Raw genomic sequence first — 6,682 nt, 5'->3', positions numbered from 1 at the left:
AATAGGTTTTTGGATGCGCCGGATTCGGGTTTTGGGGTGTTTTGCACGTGTGATCTAATTTTATAGTCGGCATTTGATTTCATGCAAGATTTTAGATATTATATTTGGATGGATACAAAAACGATTTTTTTGCATGTTAATATCGTTTTTTTTTTGTGCACATTAACATATTGCATTTATGCATTAGGTGATAAACTTTGGGACCTGTTTTGACTCCCCTACGTCTGAGCTGAGATAAACAAATTTTTACTTATACAAATTGCAATCAGGCGTTTTATTACCTGTGGTTACTCTAAATATTTAAATTATTTTAGACTGCTGTGAGACGTTTTTTAACAATCATACTTAAACCTATGATTTATATTGAAAGAAACGGCCGGTGTACTTGATCCCCTTAACAAGCGTCTTACAAACCACTGTCGTGAATCCATTGTTAAAACCCTATCTCCACAACAATACGGCTACCGTACATTAAACACCAACACATTCTAACTTACTTTGAATACACCATCCCATTGTCAATATTATAAATATTATGCTAATGCGATAAAAAGAAATTTTTGACTCCGAAACGGCCAGGTGTTGCATTCAAAGGGTTATGAGATTCAAATGTCTTCCCCTACGGTACGTGATCATTTATTAAGATTTATCCTTTTGTTTAGTGTTCCCATGCACACGAATAAATTTATGTGAGAGAGTGATCCTTAAAATATTCTAATTCACGGTTCGGCATTCGAAATTTGAACCGTAAATTTGGATTAGGAACGAACTAAAAGGGCAGTTGTTATGCTGGCCGTTTGGAACTAATGCCCTAAAAGAAGTGCCATTTAAAAACAATTCGAACTGGCCACCATAGATTCGACGTTTGAATTTTCAAACTGGCTGGACAGAAAATTAAATGCACTTAGTCGGTAATGTTTTAAATTACAGACATTTCCGTTGTCGGCTAGTATCGAAAGTTAAACCAGAAAAAAATATCAAATTATATAATTTAGACGACTTATCGTAAATCTGTATAATTTAAATGTCGTTGCAACCACAAACGCAATTTATTTGAATGTTTTTTTTTCTTATTGGACCGGGAATGAGTTTAATTATAAAACGCAGCGGGCTTTCTTTTTCGTTACGTTCAATTGATACGTCATCTGTTTCCAAAAAAAAAAGAATCGATTTCTAATTCTTTTAAGACAGTTTGCGCTTTTTTGCTATTGTTATTTCTTTGAGTCAACGAACTTAGTTTTCCTGCCTTTACACCCAGTTTACTTCAAGGCTGATTTAATTATAGACTTCAAAACATGTTGGCACTATTATCTTCAGCGGTTTTGTTCTTGTCTATACTTATTTGTTTTTTCCTTAGTCTAGAATACTGTTATTTCAGCCGTTGAGTGTCATTAGTATAGACCCTTAGTTAGACTAATTAAGGTCTTTGCGAAAGACCTAGGCACAATGAAGGTCTAACATATTACGAGTCACAAGAACCTGCTCTAGAATTAATCTTTGCATGGACATATGTAACACAATTACATAATATCTGTACTATTTTCTTGTAAAGAGTTTTAAATTAAGATTGATGATTTGAGTACACTGTCTATGCCGAAAAAAAGAAAGACAGTGTGTCTTTAAAAACATACCTAAATTTACATTCCTTTTGTATTTTATTGGATACTTTCCGACGCCGTATCAAACCATTTTTGCCAATTTAATTAATGTATAACATATAATTTACTTATATGAAATATATCTTTAAACGTAGAACTTATGGACTTTAATTTAGTAGGTATTTTAATTAACACTGTCAACGTGCAGTATTACTGTAAACACAAAGAACTTGTTAGCCTAATACTTCACCAAGCACGCAAGATACGACATAACGAACACGTCGACCAACCTGTCGACCTAGAAGTTGTGTTCTTCGCTCAGAGCATATACACGGTGAAACCTGAGGAAACCTGAGAAAATAATTTTAACGGCGTATTCCTGAACACATTAGAAGATAAAAATGTCAAACTTTTCTGGATTTCGCCTACTTTATGAGTTATTAGCATTCAAAAAAACCGGCCAAGAGCGTGTCGGGCCACGCTCAGTGTAGGGTTCCGTAGTTTTCCGTATTTTTCTCAAAAACTACTGAACCTATCAAGTTCAAAACAATTTTCCTAGAAAGTCTTTGTAAAGTTTTACTTTTGTGATTTTTTTCATATTTTTTAAACATATGGTTCAAAAGTTAGAGGGGGGGGGACGCACTTTTTTTACCTTTAGGAGCGATTATTTCCGAAAATATCAATATTATCAAAAAACGATCTTAGTAAACCCTTATTCATTTTTAAATGCCTATCCAACAATATATCACACGTTGGGGTTGGAATGAAAAAAAATATCAGCCCCCACTTTACATGTAGGGGGGGTACCCTAATAAAACATTTTTTTCCATTTTTTATTTTTGCACTTTATCGGCGTGATTGATATACATATTGGTACCAAATTTCAGCTTTCTAGTGCTAACGGTTACTGAGATTATCCGCGGACGGACGGACGGACGGATGGACGGACGGACGGACGGACGGACGGACGGACGGACAGACAGACATGGCGAAACTATAAGGGTTCCTAGTTGACTACGGAACCCTAAAAACTAACAATTACTTATTATTTCTCAGCACAAAACACTTTTTTGATGGCGATAATGCCGATGATGCCATTATCGGGCATAATCTAATTATCTTCGTTGATAGACGTCAAAAAGTTACAAGTGCTTGCAAATTTTGCTTGACGTCATATAAGATAGATAGATAAATGATTTATTGTCACAACATGGTCGTTACAATCTGTACCTTATAATATATCTTAAAATTATGTGTCACCTATACAATACAAGGAAATTTAACTTACAATGTTTTGGCCTCAAAAATGCGTGGTTAATTTTTCGGTTTCCTCATGTTACACCGTGTATAATTTTTTTTATAATATATCTGTGGTGTCGACCAACAAGTTGTGTTCTTCGCATTCAATTCTCGTGTCGTTATGCAATTACTGCGGTTTCGACGATTTTGCACTTACTGCTTCGTTAGGGCAATTTCTGTAATTTCGCTTTCCGGGACGTTTAAGTTTACCGAGAAAAATGTGCTTGCGTCATCGTGTTTATTAATAATTAGATTTTGTAGACATTATAAAAGTGTTGTTGTTTTATTTTTAAACGTTAAATATTTTTGCCAGTTAGTTATATTAATATTTCCCTGACTTAGTTATTTAGTGTTGAGTGTTGATAAAATAAAAAAAATCTGTATTTTTTTAAAATAGTTAAAAAAATACCGCCACAGACTCAGTTAAAAGTAAAATAAGTCCTAATAATGTGAGTATGGTAAAATTTGATTTTATAAGATAAAAATGTTAGCCCCGTTTGGTAATACGGTAAAGACACAAGTCCGAACCGCGACCGTACAGGGTTAAAAATTCTTTAGGCCTTTTTTGACTATCATAATCTACAGAGAACACGTAGCTTCGAAAAGGCCCGCAAACATACAAAAACCGCGGCGCGTCAGGATTTGAACGCAGGTCGCCAGCGCGCAACAATTTAAGCAACGCGATAGACCGCTGAGCTACGCTGTATGGTCTTGGCTGGACGAAAATTACCAATGGTTAGTACGAGCGAGTTGGTGGCATATGACTAATGTCTTGTGACCAAAATAAAATAATAACACATATAAATAAAAACACTGTACATATCATACCTTTTAATAATATAAATTATGAGAGAAATCAAATTTTTAACCGGTATCCTAGCATCATAAAGTTACTTATAAAAATAATTGTGTCAAATGATAAAACAATAAAAGTGCCGCCATATAAATATTCCTTAATCAAATTAGTTTTTTACCGAGTTATTAATGGAGGAAGCATACAATGTATCAAACAAGAGATAAACAAGCTACTGTCCATAAATAGATTTATTATCCATTATATTACTAGCAAAATGGATACATTGTGCTTTCGACGATGTAATATGACAGGAAAATGGTAATATACGCCATTAGTATCGCTATTAGTAGCCATAAGTTTTAATTAGAAGAATAATAATGTTTGAAATTTATAAAGAAGGTCCTAATTCTTTCTTAACTTCAGTATAAATTTTCGGCAAAGAAGAAATGCAACTTTGCCAACGCTGTACAACTTTTCCAATTTTTCTGGGTATGTAGTATGTACCTATAGTCCAACTACTTTCTTAGACGAAGAACGGACTTAATCATATTACCTATAGATATGTGGATATTAATAGATAAGATTAAAAAAACATACTTATTTAAATACATATTACAAATTGCAAAATTATATATTTAACAAATTAATTAGGTACTTATGAACAATGCCTAAAAACAAGAACAACCTTATATTATAAATTGTGGACATTTTTTCAATTCGTCAAAAGTACTAAGTATGTAGTAAACTTCTTGTATTTATGACAATGTTTAACAAAATTTTTAAATACATACATTTCAGTGCAAAGTTGCAACACCTTAGCACGGTTGTTCAGTAGTTAATTTCTAACAGTGTCTACAGTGCTCGTTGAATAGGTAATACATCAACATAAATGTCTGCTTAATTACTAAATGCCAAACATGTGCATGGCAGGGCATAAATCTAAGGGGTACTTATACTTACAGTTCTCTCACGAGCTGACTGCGATCTGTAACAATGAAATACAAATATTATTAATTTATGAAACGACGAAATAGTAACATTACGATACAAGTGCGTAAAAAAGGAAGCTCGAAACGAGTGGCGATAAATTAAAACACGACCGAAGGGAGTGTTTTAAATCGACACGAGTTATTATTTAACTGGCTTTAAACAAAAAATATCTCCAGATATTTAGATTTAATTATTGATATTTTTTTACATTTTAGTGTAAACATAAATGTTTCCTTTTTTGTTTTTCTATAACTAGTGCGGTAGGTATGACTTTACAGTGTGAGGCATCTGATACTTTTTTTAATTTATAAATTATAAAACGTATATTAAAATTCGTCAACTAAGAGAAGTGTAATATGTATTGCATATAGTTAATTAGCTCAAAAATATACTTCACAAATAATCCGACATCATTAGATCACTATTGAAATATCTCCTTGTTATTTTTTGACAGCAGACACTAAGCTAAATGCAGACATGTCAAATTATCTTACGGCGTTATCAAAGACTTAAGCTGTTCAATGTTAATGCGACCCGACGTTTCGAACAGCGCAACATTGTTTCAAAATTGAAAATATCAGGTTGCTAAACTGGCCCTTGGTAACCGTCACTTGCCAAGCTAATAGGCAAAGTTACATTACAAAACCAGTATAGAAGGATCCGGATAACCTTTACAACTTTAGCCATCTTAGATCACACTTTTCACTGGATTAGTTTGAGTATGGTACGGGTAACGGGTCAGGACTTCGTGGAACGGAACGCAATATGGCCGTAGAAATACTGTAAAATGATACAGCGTTCATTTTGCGTAGAATCCTTAGAGTTAGCTAGCCTGAATTCGAAATTAAATTGAAAAATATTTCGGAATTTTTAATTTAAGTTTTCTACGAAAATAGTTTCAATCAAATCTAGCTTTTATTTCATTTCGTTAGTTTCTAAATTACATTTGTTTTTGTTCATGTCTTAAGTACCTAATGTACCTATTATAAATCACTTTCTGTAAAAAGGGCTATAAATTATAACCAATTAATAAATGTCACTTATTGGCTTCCAAGTGCAATTGTAACAATTCTTCAAAAAATGTAACAACCCTTTAAAAAAAAACACCTATAAAACCAAACAGCCCATTGTCGATTGCTTATCGATATAAACCCAAAGAAAAAAGTTCTAATGTCAAAATTGAATAAGCGCATGCCCTTGCAAAAACGTCTTTAAATTGAATTACATCGTAAGTAGCACTTACATTGTATTGTCGGCCTATTCGTCCATTGTGCGGTGGACGTAAATGAATTGCTGTGCTTTACGATAGTATGTTTTGACAGCATTGACGCACCGAAGACGTTTTTTGTGCGTTTTGATTTTATAGAGATGTTTTTAGAACTATCCCGCTACATTCATTGTTGCAAAAATCAGAAACTTTTATAGAAACAGTTTACTTCACTTCAAGTGCAACCTTGTCAAAAATATGAAAAGGTTAAAAATAAATAACATTCTGAATTAATTTATAAGTGTCATGCTTGCCCTTTACGACCACAGACAATAAATTTATTTCAACATAGCATCTTTGTTTAATTAACTGTCAAAAATGACGTCTAACCTTTTTCGAAATAAATTGTTTGATTCGGATAATGGAATAGTATTGGGGTCAATCAGCGAGGTTTGACTTTGACCATTGAGGTGAAACAAGGTGGATTATACAATAGTTTATAATTATACTTGGCTGGAAGTAAATTATAAAATATTTTTTAGAGTCACTTGAATGTTATTCTTAAGAAATAATATATTATGTATACAGACTTGATTAAATAAACAATAAATCTTGGTTTTTTTAGAGTAAGTTATGTTGTATAAGATCTTAGAGAAAGTTTATTTGTTATACTTTTTAGGGTTCCGTAGTCAACTAGGAACCCTTATAGTTTCGCCATGTCTGTCTGTCCGTCCGTCCGTCCGTCCGCGGATAATCTCAGTAACCGTTAGCACTAGAAAGCTGAAATTTGGT

The 6,682-nt window shown here is 33.1% G+C and overlaps 1 non-coding gene across 1 annotated transcript; it reads right to left on the bottom strand.

Moving 5' to 3' along the window:
* Positions 1-3,379: 3,379 nt before the first annotated feature.
* LOC125232265 lies at positions 3,380-3,510 on the bottom strand. The gene has a single exon (XR_007177731.1). It is a non-coding gene; the product is annotated as a small nucleolar RNA SNORA16B/SNORA16A family (small nucleolar RNA).
* Between the last annotated feature and the right edge of the window lie 3,172 nt (positions 3,511-6,682).

The sequence above is a fragment of the Leguminivora glycinivorella genome, chromosome 12, assembly GCF_023078275.1.
Source record: "Leguminivora glycinivorella isolate SPB_JAAS2020 chromosome 12, LegGlyc_1.1, whole genome shotgun sequence".
In the NCBI taxonomy this organism is placed as follows: domain Eukaryota; kingdom Metazoa; phylum Arthropoda; class Insecta; order Lepidoptera; family Tortricidae; genus Leguminivora; species Leguminivora glycinivorella.
Note: the sequence above shows the minus strand (reverse complement) of the source record. Positions and strands in the feature narration are given on the sequence as shown.